Source organism: Sturnira hondurensis, unplaced genomic scaffold, assembly GCF_014824575.4.
Source record: "Sturnira hondurensis isolate 20B ecotype Veracruz unplaced genomic scaffold, ASM1482457v3 Scaffold0008897, whole genome shotgun sequence".
Classification (NCBI taxonomy): Eukaryota; Metazoa; Chordata; class Mammalia; order Chiroptera; family Phyllostomidae; genus Sturnira; species Sturnira hondurensis.
Window position 1 is genome coordinate 586,087 of NW_028081528.1, and position 17,618 is coordinate 603,704.

The following is a 17,618-nucleotide window of genomic DNA, read 5'->3' on the forward strand; positions in this document are numbered from 1 at the left end:
GAGCTTGGAACATTCAGAAAGAAATTAAAATGCATTTTACTGGTATGGAACTATGAACATTTGTCAAAATTGCTTTGTACAAAATGCCTTAGGTTTTCACAGCCGTATAAAAGCTACCTCAAAGAAATAAGTGCAGAATGAATAAAAGCTGCTATGAAATTTTTGCATATTATCTTTTTTTACATTTTACCCTGTGAAGGTCCTGCAATTACTTCAGTTACATCATAACTTGTGTTTACCATGTGCAAAGAAAGGACATGACATTGCCAGTGCCTTTAATGGTCTTCAGTAAGGTTTTCTGATTACTACGTTTCTCCAGAGATTACCTTTCCACAGGAACTCATTTTATATGTTTTCTAACTAAAACCCCAACTTTCATGCTGTGCACTCAAAGCTACACCAACATTCTTGACTCTATTAAAAGTAATTGAGCCAGAACATGAAGGTATTTTGAATGAATGTGCACTGAACATTCTCCAGCTTGGGTGCAGGAAATAGATTCAGGGAAGTTTTTAATACTCTGCAAACTGTAAGAAGAGGAAATTAACTTTGGTTATTTAAAGCTAGAGAAGATTGGGCTTTAGAACTTCAGGACAATGTGCTATCATCAAGTCCAAGACAGTGAAAGTCTTAGAAAAAAAACCCTCTTCGTTTTGGTTTAATAAATTGTGTTTCCACTGTTGATAATTCAAATATTACATAGTACTTGGTCACTTATGATGTGATATCTAGTTAATTTTATGTAATATCCTAAAACTGAAATGTAATCACTTGTATCTAACAATAATTTGAGCTTTCAACAACATTAGAAATTGAGGTTATTAACATATTGTACATGTACAAAATGATTCTATGTGACTTTTCAGAGATTAAATTGTACTCTGCGTGGACAAAGGAAGAAATTAAATCAGGATATGAATGAGTGCTATTTAATTAGGTAGATGTCCTACAAAGCGTAATACCATTGCCTTACCTGAAAAGTTAATCAATTCTTCTACTATTTTTCCAACTGTTAACCTTCCAAAGAATCATGCTAGCTTAAAATTAACACTATATATTAGTATTTACCTAAAAATTCACAGAGAAAAAATATTTTACAACTTTTAATTGTTTCAAGTTTATATAAAGGATTAAATATATTTTAGGTACCTATATAAGTGACACGATTATTTTATTCTAATCTGAAACCTAATTATCACCTTCTTATCAGGGACAAGGAAGAGCTTTAGAGGTAAATTAATGTACCCCATCCGTGGGACAGTTTGTCACTTTATTAAACAATCATCTTGGCAAATAAGATTATTAAAAGCTTCATAGAATGAAGAAAAGAAATGGGACTCACTCACGCTGCTACATTAAGATGGACTTCCCAGTGGTCTCTGAGCAGTTTACTACACTTTCACCATGTTGGATCATAAAGTAGAAATGACAGCATGAACTTCTCTTTAAAACATATGAAGCGAATACGTTTCATATCATCTTTTAAATGGAAACAGATTTCAGACACTACACAGGTATGTCATAGATTTCATTGTACACAGCTTCAGAAAGTATGCTGTGTGCTTTAATAACAAGAAATTATGGTATACCAGTATAAGGGGTATGTAAAAGAGCTTGCATTATCAAAACTAAGTAATTGTCTAAAATATACAGTTGTCAATAATTTCCATACATTGAAGAGCTTGAATGTGCTTTAAAATAAATGTTTTCCTTATTTGCTTGTCTATATAGAAAATGTAAAAAATTTAAAAATGTAAACTGTGAGGTTCATTTAAATGTTTTTATAAGAAATATAGTATTACTTGTATATAATTTTTTTTGCAAGATCATTAAATGGCTCTAAAACCAAAGAGGTATGTGGGAAAAATCTCATAAATAAAATAATCTCTTATATTGAACTGAAGTAATGCTACTATTCCTAGAGGTAATTATCCAAGAATTTTTTTAAAGATTTTTAAAATTTATCTTTAGAGGGGAAGGGAAGGAGAGAGGGAGAGAAATATCAATGTATGGTTGCCTCTCAGGGGTCCCCTGCTGGGAACTGGCCTGCAACCCAGGCATGGGAACTGGCCTGCAACCCAGGCCCTGACTGGGAATCAAACCATGATCCTTTGGTTTGCAGGCCCGCACTCAATCCACTGAGCTACACCAGCCAGGGAGAATTTTTTTTAAAAAAATAAGAATTTCTTTTTAAAATGTGCTCAGTTCCAATTAAAAACTGTTTAAGAAAATTTGGCATGTATTTAGCTAGTAATGGTGTAATTAAGAAAGAGTATCAACACTTAGTTTGATGTCCTTTGCACATCACATTAAAACTAGTCTTGTTCATCAAATATAATCAATTTAGTCATCAGGACTAACATACACAGGTAGCCTTTAACCTTCTTCCGTAGATTGATTAGATTTGGGCATTTTATAATAGATTCTCAAGTCTTCTGGGTGGCATTCAAATATAACTCAAATTATACTTCACTAAAGGAGATACATGCTTCCACAAGAGAAGGACTACAGGTAAAAATATCAAAGTTCTGGTATTAAGACAACATTCAGCAAAAATATTACTTTGCCAGCGTGCTTAAAAAGAAAGGACTCTTGTTTTTGTGATCACAGGGATTTCCGCAATGACTGAGTGCATGTGAGCCAGCGCCCTCTGCTGGAAAAATTCTTTTACTTTAAAGTACTGTACTGAGAATCTTTTCCGTCTTTGCTTAGATACCCCCTACAGCTCCTTTCTTTCTTTATATAAAAGATGGGATTTTAAACTGAATGTTTGGCATTCTAACAGTGATTTTTGTAATAGTCACAATAAAGTTATACTCTTCTTTATTTTTTAAATATTTTATTTATCTTTAGAGGGGAAGGGAAGGTGAGGAGAGAAACATCAATCTACGGTTGCCTCCTGTGTGCCCCTCGCTGGGAACTGGCCCACAACCCAGGCATGTGCCCTGACTGGGAATCGAACTGCGATCGTGTGGTTCACAGGCCCATGCTCAATCCACTGAGCTATACCAGCCAGGGCTAAAGTTATACTCTTAAGTTGCTTATCTTAAAAACTAAAATAAAACAATTTAAGAATTCATGTCTAAATAATAAATGCTTCTGATAAAGTAATGTAAATAAAAACCAAAACAATTTAAATAAATGCCTGACAAAACTAGTAATTAGTAATAATATACTTACATATTAGTATAATTACAAAAATATCATTCATCACTGATTTTATGCCTGTCTCTTCAAAAATCATAACTACAATTTACTATGTCAAGTACAGCTCAAATTACCCTAACCCAGTCAAATGATTCAGTTATCACTACTCTAGATTTTCCAACGCTCCAGGTTAAGGATGGTGAAGCAAGATTGACTCCTTTATTGTGATGGTTTCTCATCTCCATCCCAAACATCCCACCTAATTCCAGGCCAGTAAATGATCTATTGCCTGTGAAATTGGCATGGATATCCCACCAATACCTCACATTCAATAAACGCAGAACCAAATTAATACTCTTCACCCCACACACCACCTCTTGGTTAGTATGGCTACCATTCTGCCTTTATTCACACGTTTACTCCCCACTTCCTTCCCACCCATATCCATACCCATATCCATGAACACGTTGGGTAACAGTAAAGGTTTTTTTCTTCTGAAAATTCATTTCCTGAGTCCTATGTCCTGTTTAAAGCCCTATGATGGTTTCATATGACCTATAGGATAAAGTCCAAGATTCCAAGGGGACTACCAAGTTTTTTGTGATCTGAGTAGAATGAACAGATCCCCTTCAATGTCCTGTTTCTAATGTTTCAACTACCTACCTACCTACCTGGAACTATTTACCCTCCCCATCACACACCGAAATGCTTTATGTTACTGTGCCTCAACACATGCTATTTCTTCTTTCACTGCATAGTCCCACTCGCAAAGCACCTATTTGTACTGTAGAACCATACTTGAATACTATGGTTTCTAGAAAGCCTCCGTAGCACCACTATAATACCACAACCACAGAAAATTTGTGTCTCATTTTTATTCCTAATTATGGGCCTTTGATTTCTGCATTCATCTCATAACACTATATGTCTATATGTGTCTTTCCCCAAATAAGCTGTACACTCTAAGAGCCTGGAATGGTATCAAATCCACCTTCTACTCTTAACAACCAAATAAAAAAATATTTGGTTAGTAAATGGGTATGAAATTAATTTTATCTTGACAGAATGGTTAGTATCTTGCTAAACATGTCAGTTAGGGCAAGTTATTTGTAATTATAATTCAGTTTTAGGAAATATATAAAGTGGGAATAATGATAGTAACCTCTCCTAGCATAGCGTATGGGTTATAAAAAACAGTCCAAGAAAATCATCTGGTTGAGTGCCTGGCATAGTCCAGCCTTTATGAAATCCTAGTGATGACATTAGTTATGGTGCTAGGTAGGAAGATTCACCATGCAAACCAGATGGCTACTAACTTGTGCAATTACTGTACATGGTAACCTTTCTAATAAAGAATGACACAGTTAACAGGGATAAAGAAAGCAACAGAAACTTTTCATTAGACTTTGCATTCTTTCTTTCATGTAATATAGTAAGTTTCAGTTAGTTCGACACATTTAAATATGACATATCATTAGGTAGACATGAAACAGGCTAAAATATCTATTTTAAAATGTAAAAAAAATGCCAGTAACATTTAGCTAATTGAGTATGAATAAAAATCATTTTATATTCACAAACTTACAGATTACATGCATTACACTGCATGAATGTTTTGATAATACCATAGAAAGTATTATCAAAATTCTAAATAACCTTTCTAATAGAATATGCTTTAAAAATTAGAAAAAAATGAAATAAGGAAAAATGATAGATAAGAATAAATATATAAAAATACATGTAAAGACCTGAATATGTCTATGTGCAAAAATAAAACAAATTATGTCATAGCAATGATTAATAAACTTATTAGTAAATTAGAAGGGTGGCATAAATAGCATGTGCCCTGCTTAGAGATAAATGAACATGTACAGATTTAAACTTACAAAGCAGATAAATGTGGCATTGACTGATTATGCTAACGAGCTTTATTACATACCATGTTTTTCATATAGTGCCTGTAAGTATTTTTTAGATCATTAAACACTCACAATAGAACATGAGGGCCATAGAAATTTAGATGTAAGCAACTTCCGAAAGCTGAGAAAATGAGTTAAGGAAACTAAAGTCTATGAAAAGTCCAACTCACTCTCACAATATACCAGGATTTTCACAGACACTGTTGATTGAACCCTATTGTGCATTTTCCCCGGTTCCGCTGTGTACTAGGAGCTCCCAGGTGGACCGAGAGCCTCAGCAGGAGAGCGCGTTTTCCTGGGCTTCTGTCTTTCAGGGTGGTGGCCCCACTAAGCCGTACTGAGCAGAAGCAAGAACTGTAGCTTTCAGTGGAGGAACTTGGTGATGATGCCCTGAGCAGTGGCCATGGATATAAGAACACCCTTGGGGGGGATGACTTCTCCCCTCAACTCAGACGAAAATAGACACTTCCTCCTGGCAAGGCTTTGCATTCAATTTTGCACTTAACTGCACTGATAGCATTCACCACATTTTATTCTGGTTTGTCTTTCCCACTGACCTGCAAGCTTTTCAAGGGCAGGGAAGATATTTAATTATTAACCTTACTTATTTTCCAAGCACTTTCATATTATAGACCTGTAATAAATATTTCTTGTGGCACACATTAAAAATAATGGTAAAGAAATATGATATCATGGTAAAGGTGTTTGTGTTAGCCTTGAGGTCATCTTTTTTTTTTCCAAAATTTATTCCTAATCACTTGGTTTTCATAATGAAAAAATATACATGTGTAAATATTAAATTCTTTACTGAGTAAATGACATGTGAGTAGTCTTATAATATGAGAACATTAGGCTATAAAGTGAGGAGTGATTAATTTTCTTTGAGTCAATAGTTACCTAGGATTATATATATTTGATGTATATACATAAAATATTTCAGTTACAGGGTAAATTTCCTATTTGATGATAAGTTATAAAGCCCTTTAAATACTTATACTCAGTTTTCCTATCAGCATTTAGGAAGATTTACAGAAAAGAGAAAAGCAGAAAATTGTTTAAAACTTTCAAAGACATGTAACACAGCAAGTCAAGTAAATACTAAAATAAAATATGGAGGCTCATGAATTAAAATAAATTATGGAGACTCATACACCATAAAGCAAAATCAGTGTTGACCAAAGATTTCTTTTTCTGTTTTGGGCCAAAGGAGAGTGGGGTGAGAAGAGAGGAGGTCAGAGGGAAACTGAAATTCAGAGAATCCACATTTACCTGATTGTCTGAAGACACGGGTATACTAGGCCTTATCTAATATCTCTTATAGATCAAAATTGTTCTAACATAGTTTGTAACTCCTTTTAACATTCATTTTCGGTGAGTGCAAAAGTATCTTTAAAAACCAGCTTAGGATTCAGAGAGCCATTTGTACACCAATATTCACAGCAGCGCAATGCACCACAGCCAAAAGGTTAAAACAACCCAAGTGTCCATTAGTGGCTGAATGAATAAACCAGAGGTGGCAGATACATACCATGGAATCCTGAATGTATAGACCACATTTGAAGGGAGGGAGTCTCTGACACGTGCTACCATATGGACTAACCCAGAAAACCTATGTTAAGTGAAAGAAACCAGTCACTAAAGGACAACTATTGTATGGTTCCACTTTCATGAAGTACACCGAGTAGTCAGATCCCACAGAAATGGAAAGTAGTAGCACGGTCATTGCCAGGGGCTGGAGGAGAGGAGGGGAGACAGAGAAGATTCTATGTGATGGGTATGGAGATTTGGTTTGGGAAGGAGAAATGTTCTGGAAATGGATGGTGAAAGTGGTTTGCACAACCATGTGAATGTAACTAATGCCGTGAAGTGTGCACGTAAAAATAAAGCAGCACACTGTTTTCTTAAGTACAGTTTACCACAATAAAAAAAACAGCTGGTAATAAAAGCATCAATCAATTTTTGAAAAAAAAAACTTTTTCAAACAAAATAAACATCTGGCTTCATACCTATGACTTTAATAAAAGCCACGTAAATGTGTTCGTATGAACAAAAATATACTTTATTCACCATAAAGAAGTTTTAAAATGTTAGGGGTTGTATGTAATAAAGACTCTGTTAAAAATAAAGCTGAAAAAATGTAGAAGTCTGAAAAAATCATAATCATATTTAAAAAATAAAATTAAGAAATAATACCACTAAGAAAAATATTGAAAGTAGCATCAGTAAGACCTTTATTTTTAATGTTTACATGGCATAGTGCAATTGTTACTTTGTTGTTCATTCCTGTGCCCCACCAATTCCAACACAAATTTCTTGACTAAGCACTTAACTCTTCATTGACAAACTCCCTCGAGGTGACATAAAAACTACAAAAACCTTATGGTTTTATTCACATGAGGAATCATAAAAAGTAAAACAACCAAGCAAAACAATAAAAACAACCTCATAGAAACAGAAACCAACAGGAAGGTTGCCGGAGGGGAAGAGAGTGAGGGGCTGGGAGTAAAAGATGAAGGGGAATATAGTCAATAATATGGTGACGAGTTAATGGGGGGACTGATGATTACTGGAATCTGTGGAGTGAGCACAGTGTAAAATATAACAGTGTCGAATCACCATACTGTACACCTGAAACTAATCTAATATAATATCATACACTAACTATACTGAAATTTTAAAAATTAAAAGATTATGGTTACAAATATACATATTTAAATACATTGTTTTAAATCATTTTAGATCCCTTGATTGACTGTTAATATCAGAATCATGATTATAACGTAAATCTCCATCCTGAGACCTTCAGGCCTCTACTTTTGATACTCACAAGCCCAAATTATAAAATTTTCTAATCTACTCTCAAACTTTTGTCTCTAAAACCAATTTCAAGCCTCTGGTAATTCAGGAACTGAGAATTTTGATCTCTTTCTTCCTGCATGGAAGTACCTAGTTTGGAAAGGAGAAGGGCTAGATAGTTAAAATACATCAAGGAATTTACAAACCAATCAAGCAATATTTCAAATTAGTAGTCCTCTAAAATTTTTCCACAAGGCAGTACAGGGTGATTTGGGAGCTTAACCCAGCTGGGTGGAACAGGGAAGCCTATCCTCGGGATGGCAGTCTAATGAACGGCAACAGCCAATCGAAGAGGGAGGAAAGGGCAAAAACGACAGAGGGCAAAGAAAAAATGTCCGAGTCGTGCCTGGAGCGAGATCAGGGAGGGCCTCAAAAATTATTAAGGATTTGAGAAACTAATGGGTTTGATAAAGGGAGGTAAATTGGCATTTTAAAAAGACCACTACCAAAGAACTTTCAAGAGATTAGAGAAGAAAGTGTCAACTGGGGAAAAAGCATGTCTTAGAAAACTGAGAACTGCTAACAATGATGGCTGGATTACGCTGCCAGTGGAAATCAGGCTCTTTGATGAGATCATGAAAAGAGCATTTTACAGACTCATACGGCAGGTGTGGAGCTATCATAAGTCGATTTGGGTGAAGATCTGACTGAGTTTCCAATATCCCATCTCTGCCTGTGCTGCCATGGAAAAAGTTCAGCTGTGTCCTCAGCAGGGACAAGACAAAGGACAGTGTCCAGAGTTTCCCCTTCATATTAAAGCTTAGTACTTTGAAGCCCACGCGATGGGCTGTGGGCCCTGGCGGGCTGCTGGACCCAATGGTGGCCGGCTCCCACACAAACAAAGAGGTGTGTGTTGGTAACCCAGCAAGAAAGAGCTCTTCTTTGATCACCTGGGGTTATAACCAGAAGCTTTTCCAAAATAACCAATCAAATCCCCAAGATTTGTGAGCTTTTAACAGTTCCACACCCCCTACTTTAGATTGGCAGGCCTCTATGGCCAACCATTCCCCTCGACCCCCCACCAATCCTGTACTGGAGGGCAGGCAGTGCTCCTGGAGAGATTTCCTGTACTTTTAGGATTAGGTCTCCTCCGCTGCAGTCCCCTGGAGTGTGTGAGTGAGTCTGTAAATCCTACAGCTTCCTGGCGGGGCAGGCAGGCTTATGCTCCCCAATTTATTGAAGTAGTCAACGTCTAATTCCCTTTGTTCTCTTTGTTAATATCTAGCTGACTACTTATGGCAACACACAGCAGACGAAGCAACAAATAAGACTCAAAATTTGGAATAAGCAGTTAAGATGATGTGTTTAGTGGACCAAGACAAATTTAGACAGAGTAACTGACAAATTCAATTTCTGTGAAAGTCAAAAAATATTATATGCAAAATATGTGTGCATATGTTTTCATATACACATTGTATATAATACATATAGTTATATGTAATTTAGTGACTCAGAAATTTGTTGTGACCTTAATGAGAGCTCTTGCACTTACGCAGAAAGAGAATCTAGATTAGACTGATTTCTATAACACAATGAATGACAATGGGAAAGTGTGGAAAATTTATTCACAGAATTGGGTTGTGAAGATCACTTTCTGTAGAGATCAAGCCATATTTTATGTTATTTATATAATCTACCTAAAGAAGGCTATATATAAAACACTACATGCCCTTTGTCACCCTCACCAATTTTCAGTATATTGCAATCACCCTGGTCTAGCATGGTGAATATATGGGTGACTAGTATTGTTCTTAAGGTCAGTGCCAGTGATTGATAATAGCTGGTGTCAGTGAAATGCAACATGCATTAAGACCGCTTTAAAATGACCAGATGTAGAGGAAAATAAAGTAAAAAGAAGGCAACTGGAAATTCTAACACAAGTGATGACTCAAGAATTCAAAGGAAGTATAAATGCCATGGAAAGAGGGGCAGAACATGGAGAGACAAGGAGATATTTTAGAAACACAGTTTGCTACTGAGTACACAAACACTTATGTCTTAAAAGCATGAGCTTTGGTTCTGCTACAATGAATGTTCTGTGGACATTGCCTACCTCTACAAAATGAAAATAGCAATAGTTACAGAGCAGTCTTACTTTGAAGATAAAAACAACAAACATTGTGTGATGGAAAACAACTTAATGACTTGGTAGAGTCATTCCTAAGTAAACAGCAGCCTTTAATATACTTGTAGACTGTGATATTATTCCTATTAAACTCTAAGTTCCTTTAAAACAAGAACATGGTATTTTTCATTGTTGAAACTCCTCCTATTGAAAGGTGGCATCTGTGTCCCCTGCCTTTGAATATGAGCAAGCTTTCGATTGCTTCAATCAATAAAAGCACAGTGAGCATGAAACCATGCTACTTCCAAGGCTAGCTAAGTCAAAAGAAGGCCAAATAGCTTCTCACCATTTTCTTGGAACACTCACTTTTGGAGGATTCAGCTGCCATGTCAGATGACTGGTTACCCCAGGCCACCACACTGTGAGGGAGCCCAGGCCACATGGAGAAACCACGTGTATATGTTTGAGATGGTTAGTTTTATGTGACAGGTTGAGTGGCAACAAGGAGCTCAGATTAAACATCATTTCTGGGTATGTCTTTGAGGGTGTTTTTGAATGAGATGAGCATTTGACTTGGGCTCAGTAAAGATCACCCATTTTGAGGCGAGTCTAGCTGGCATAGTTTCTCTGAAGAACCTTGACAAATAAATACAGGGCTCCAGTTCAGTCCCAACCAACAACCTGCATCCAACACCTGGCCTGAGAGTAGCCCCGCCTCCAGCTCATTCCATCTCTTAGATGTCAGGTCACTTCCAACCACTGAGTCTTCCCAGTTGAAAGGAGGCAAAGACAAGCCATCCCTGCTTTGCTCCATTTGAACTGCTGACCCACAGAAGCTATGCACATAACAAAATGGCTGTTGTATACCACTAAGCTTTCGAGTAGTTTGTTATATAGTGGTAGTATACAGGAGAGACATGCGGGTGTGGAGTGCTGCTATACCAAAACCAAGAAAATATATGACATTTGCTTTGAAAGTGAAGGGTGAGTAGAACCTGTAAGGGACAGGAGGACACTGACAAACCTAAGGAAACTGTTAGGGCAAAGACAATATAGGAACAATATTATTAGAAAGGAGAGGAAATCAAACCCTTATTCTTGTGGTGGCTTAAAGTTTGTAACTGGGATATCTTGGCAAATATTAGCAAATTTTGATGTCTTAAAAGTATTTGCCAAACACAATCTTATAAAGAGTTATAAGGCTGTAGCATCTCTGGTATTTTATTTTATTTTTTATTTTGCTAGAACCTTCAGTGGGAAGTAGACTTCTGAAAAATTAGAATGAAATTCATACAATTCAAGAATTTGTCATTTCTACCTCTCCTCAGATATTTTACCTATCAAAAATATTTGCATCCTATTTTAGGGCTGGCACGTACCAAGATATATGTAGGAGGGTGCAGGTTTCTCAAGTAAAATTCCCAGTGTTGTGAAGACATTGGTCATGGAGAAACACAAAACAATATGCAAACTCAAAAGTATTGCATGTATGATAATATTAGTTTTTGTCTTTAAAGAAAAATATTTGTGAGGGAACCCTTCCTTTGAAAAAGTGAGTCATCCATTTAAGATCAATATTTTAGAATTAATTATGCTCAGAAAATAATGTTCAACACAGGCATATAAGAAAGGCATAAGCAACTATTGTTTGGGTGGAGCAAGAAGCAATGGCAAGTGTCTAATTAATTCCAATTAGCCATACCAGGGGATTACCTTCTAGGTAAAATTACCTTTTAATGAGGTGATTAACCTCTTTGGAAAGAGTTCAAGATAGACTAAATTGATACTTAATATGTCATATAATGTGGAGATATAATGAGGGTTCTCAAAATAGTTCCCAGAGATAATTTCTACCAATAATCAATTGCTTTATTCTAGAAGAACAAAAAACACTTCTGTTATATTATTGATAGTCTGAATTCTAAAGCACTTGGATATTATAAATTAGGTATGCAAACTTTATATCAAATTAACTTACTTCTATGGCACTGACATTATCTATTATAAAAAAATATAACCACTGAAAGCTAACCAACTCCAAATCCTAGCCTATGGATTATGTCTGAACATCAAAAGAAAAAAAATGTTTGTCATTGACACTGATCAATGTCACAGACTCATTCCCCAAAGTCAGCTGTCCATTGTCTAATTAGGTTAGTGGATCCCTCCCGGCCCCCGAGCACAGCTGGTTCTTGTTAAGGAGAGACATCCGCTGCTCAGGGGAGAGGTCCGAACTCAAAGGAAACAGGAGCTTCTGTGACTTTAACACAAAAACACTTGGTAAATTAGGGATGGGATTCCTAGAAACAGTAGTTTTTACTGCTGGCAAAGCTTATCTTTGGTTTTTCCCTTAAAATTAATCATTTATATGAGTGAGTTAAAGTAATAAATTTATGTATAAAGTAAATTATACATATATATTTGCTCTCAGCAGCAAATGAATAAGAAATAATTTACTGTAGTGGTTTAATTTGACAAATGTTTACTGAGAATCTCCATGTTGGTATAGAATCTGTAATAATGAGTAGATGTTTTTTCTTAAACTGCTTTGTTACACTTTGTTACTCTTCCTTATGGGAAAATACTCTACCGTGGATTAGTCAGATGCGATTTTGTGGAAATCTCTGAACTAACTATTGTTACTTCATAAATCTCATTTCTTTATTTGGTTTCCTAGGGAGTGAGCATGTGCGAATGTGTATATATGTTTCCGTGTGTATAAAATCTTTGCATAAAACACATGCAAATTCATGTAAAGCAAAAACACAAATCCTAGGAAGACAAAGGCAAAATCAAGGAGGAAAATAGTATTTACAAGATTTGCATGGAATGATACTAATAAAATGTAAGTATCTTGCAAACAGATACTTAGAAATAAGTGTTTCTTCTCCAGCTAACGCAGAGAATGTATAAGCAACCCTTACTTCAACATCCATGCCGTGGATGTCAAAGGTCACCTTAACCGGGAGCCCTATGAATTATCCTTCACTTTGTATGTTACAACACAGGCTTTTCTATTAACTTATACTTTTCTACAAAACCTATCACTATCTAAGTTTTCTAAATATCCCTCAATTTTCTTCAAATACTTTAGGGTTTCAAAAGACTCACTTCTCATTAGATGCCCATCATACAAAGGGGTTTCCTTATTAAATATCTGTAGAGTAAATAATAGACCAAATCAATAGCAGATAAAGTAGTATTTCATCTAAACTTCAGGAGCTTAATTGAAAGACAAGTAAACCACTCAATAACAAATAATTTAATGAATAAGTTTAGTAAACATCTATTGAGTGTTAATTATGTTCCGTGTACTGTGAAGATACTAAAATCCCAGACACAGCCTCATTCCATGATCTCACAAAGCCTAATGTCAGAAAAATCAAGACTACCTCCACAGAATGAAGATAATTTTAAAGCATAGGAAATTTTCTCAATTAATGCATGCTATTAATTTCTTGGGCAATTTGGAAAGCATGGGTTCTTTTAACATTAGGATTTATTAATATATTGGCATTAAATGATCAGTGTACTATATCAGCTTAGTTTTATTTTGCCTCCACACATTAGAGGGTCTTCTCAGCAAGACCTTCTAACATACCTGATAGCAAAGTACTCTGTCAATTTTGAGTTAAATTCCCTTATTTAAATAACCACACCAATTTCAGTTTTTAGTTTTATACCTCTTCATAAAAAGCAGAAAGCAGTACAAAAGGGAAGCACATACATGCCTCTGAACCGGGGTAGGGGTGGGGAATTAGAAAAAGCACTGTTGTCTCATTCAGGGAATCACAAAAAGGATAGGTTTAAATAACTGGTGTAGAGTTACGTTAATAGTGTCTTCCTGGGCTACTGCTGGTCATCGGTGGTGCTGGATATTAAGAACTTGAAGTGGTTCCTTGAAAACGAGCTATGACCACAGCATTAAGACATCTTTGTCAGACCACCGATATGTTTCTTATAGCTAGTCCTGGTTTGCATGTTACTTAAAGTCTTGGTCATAGTTTTACTTATGGAATAACACAGTTTTGCACTTTCCCAAAATTATTATTAGCTTTTATACTTATCATTTTAACAGATACATATTTTAATGGCTATACAATTATTAATACCAATATTTTAAAAGTAAGAATTAAATTCCTCTACCTAAATAGAACCAGAAAAAGTGTGAGACATGTATATTGTAAGAATGAACATATAATGGTGTATACTAATAGTCAAATTTTATAAATAATTTAAAAACAAATATTATGTACTAAAGGGTTTTAAATAGAGGGATAAATTCTTTAATGATTATTTTGTTTCAAATCTAAAAGAGCAAAAATATTTATTTAAATTCAGTTTGATTGAAGAATATCTTAAAGTTCAGAAAGTTAAACAGCATTATTCCTTTTAACAACTAACTTAGATTTACACAGAAATTTCAAAAAGAATACGATATAAACCTCTCACTAGCACTCTCTTAAGCACGGGAATAACCATTATCTTTCCCAGATCTTTCAATTTCTGTCATAAGAAGCACCAAGAGCAGAACTATATATTTTGGTAATTAATTTCCTTAAGATAATGTTAGAAACACCATGTTCTTTGAAATATAAATGAATTTCAAGGTGAGCATACTAGAGGATAATATTAACGGCATATGATTTAATGTGACGAGAGACCTGATCTGGAACACCCTTATTAGGACTACTTAAAAAAAGCCATTTGCAAATTCTTGAAACTATAAAAAAGTGCTATGGCCGCACCTGTTTCCATGTTGAAATCGGACAACCTGTCCCTATAAGTAGGAACCTGCTTATGCACTCTATCTCGCATGCCTTCCTCATAGAAATGTATTTGACTATTTCCATATCCTAAATATTTTGCATTATTTCTTAGGAAATAACCTAAATCCTTCTAATTCTGAGTGAAGGCTTAATCTTCAAAAGTTTAGGTCAAAATGCATATGCCTAATTAACTTGGTAATGTATGTACTTTTAGGGCTGCTTGTTATCTTCAAATACCGTTGGCTAGCAGTGCATTGGGCATCTGCTATACGCCTGGCATTCTTTGAACAGACACTAGAAACTGGTGGCCTGGGTCAGTCTGAAGGCATTTTCTATGTGATTGCCGTTCCAAAGGAAATATTCCCTCTAAACTACATAACCAAGATTTATGCATGCTTCAGATTTACAAAGAAGTTACATGAAGATGTGATTTTATACATTTTATAAACACATTAGCCTGTACAAACACAGGGCTGTAAATGACATCTAACCACATAGTGGGCAGTGAGAAATGTCATCAAGTAGTGCTGAAATTGATAATAAAAATTAAGTAGATATATGTGAATAATATCTTTATTATTAAGAAGAATTAAAATTATTATAGAGAAAAATACATCAGCTTCTGACATGAAGGAAGACCTTAAACACTGTCATTTTCATATATAGGCTGTCCAAATTTTGAGAATCACATAAATATATTGATACACTTCTCTACACTTTTAATTCTCCTTTCTCCCTGCACCTCTCCCTGCCCCCCTCTCTTTACTGAATAAGTTTGTAGCAAAAATGCTTTAAACATCATTAAACTTTTATTCCCCTATGAGTTTTTTAAAGCCGTTAATGGGCTATTAAACTGTGAAAATCCTGAAGGGGTACACTGCGTGCTGAATTTTTCAAACAGCATTTTTTTGGCTTGAAATTTATTTCAAAATATGATTACTGACACAAGAATGCTTCATAGAAAGACATTAAATAAGCACTGGCTAGTCAATACAATAATATGGTTTTATGTACATTAATAAACAGGTTCATTTCCAGGACATACAAAATGTATTATTAAATGCTAAAATCTACTGTAAAGTTAAATAGATTCAGTTACATTGATTTATTTATGGATAGTTAATAAAATAAAATTAAATCTTATAAAATGAAATCTCTTTTTTCTAGATATAAAGAAGCATCACAGGTGCAAATCTGTAATTAGAGTGCTTTCAACTTAAATTTATGATATGCATGGCACAAAACTCAAACAATACGCAAAAATATAGAATAAAATTTCAATCTCCAGCAACCACTTCATTCCCTTTTCTGAAAGGAACCAGAGTTATAAGATTTCTATTAATCCTTCTAAAGACCTTGTGCACACATATACACACATACACTTCTTGCATTTTCTTTAAAACAACTTATAGCTATCTGATCAATGAGAGAAAATGAAAACCATAACTCCATGATTTATGATTTGTAGTGTAAGAAAGAACTCAAGGCAAAACCTAAGGTCGGTATTAGAAACATGTTTTGATATGTTTTTGTAAAACAGTTAAATAGGTAAATTTAATAAAAGGTCAGATAGGCCCTGGCTGGTGTAGCTCAGTGGGTTAAGCGCGGGCCTGTGAACCACAGGATCACGGTTCGATTCCCAGTCAGGGCACATGCCTGGGTTGCAAGCCAGTTCCCAGCAGGGGACACATGAGAGGCAACTGTACATTGATGTTTCTCTCCTTCTCTCCTTCCCCTCCCCTCTAAAGATAAATAAATAAAATCTTTAAAAAAAAGGGTCAGATAGGATCTCACTAATCATGAAAGTACTTAATATGATGATTCTTATATAAAGTAGTACACAAAAGTTTAAGAAAAAATCTACAATAATTTTTAAAATATATTTTAATATGCATTTTTATGAATCTCTATGGAAGGAAAATTTTGTCAACATACTAGCATGTGACAATATGAAAATAAACATAATATTCAGAGGCAGTTGCCTAATAAGTAGTCTCTAACATTCACAACACAATACAAATCTAGCCAAATACAGAGGCCATAGAACCTTTGGTCTGAACATTTATATATATACACACATGTGTGTATATGATTTTGTAACTTCATAGAATGAACAGTAAAAATGGGGATAACTGAACTAAAAGATGATTCACTTCTTTGGCCCATTTTTTCCAGGTGAGTAGGGAGGAAATAGCCATATTTCCTTCTAGAAATGGGGGAGATACAAGACCAAAGCTCTCCCTATTTCCCTGAATACCAGAAAAAGTGTCAAAGTCTACATTTTGGAGGGAAGAATATTCACATATTGTTATAATGGCAAAACTAATTTTGCTCAGCAAGGCTTTTTTTTTCTGGAAGAAAATGTTTAAAAGTACTTCATGAGGATTGGTATTTCTCTGGTTTATTTTCCATTTAGTTGAGGCCAATGTGGCCAGACAGTATAATGATTGGAGGNTCAGTGAATTGAGCGCAGGCCTGTAAACCACATGATCGCAGTTCGATTCCCAGTCAGGGCACATGCCTGGGTTGCAGGCCAGTTCCCAGCAGGGGACACATGAGAGGCAACCATACATTGATATTTCTCTCCTTCTCTCCTTTCCCTCCCTTCTAAAGATAAATAAATAAAATCTTACAAAAAAAAGGTCAGATAGGATCTCACTAATCATGAAAGTACTTAATATGATGATTCTTATATAAAGTAGTACACAAAAGTTTAAGAAAATATCTACAATAATTTTTAAAATATATTTTAATAATATGTATTTTTATAAACCTCTATGGAAGAAAATTTTGTCAACATACTAGCATGTGACAATATGAAAATAAACATAATATTCAGAGGCAGTTGCCTAATAAGTGGTC

At 35.1% G+C, this 17,618-nt stretch overlaps 1 protein-coding gene across 1 annotated transcript in view; it reads right to left on the reverse strand.

The window, feature by feature from the left end:
- Positions 1-17,618, reverse strand: part of DGKB (diacylglycerol kinase beta) — a 610,815-nt gene that overhangs the window by 261,668 nt on the left and 331,529 nt on the right. The window lies entirely within an intron of this gene.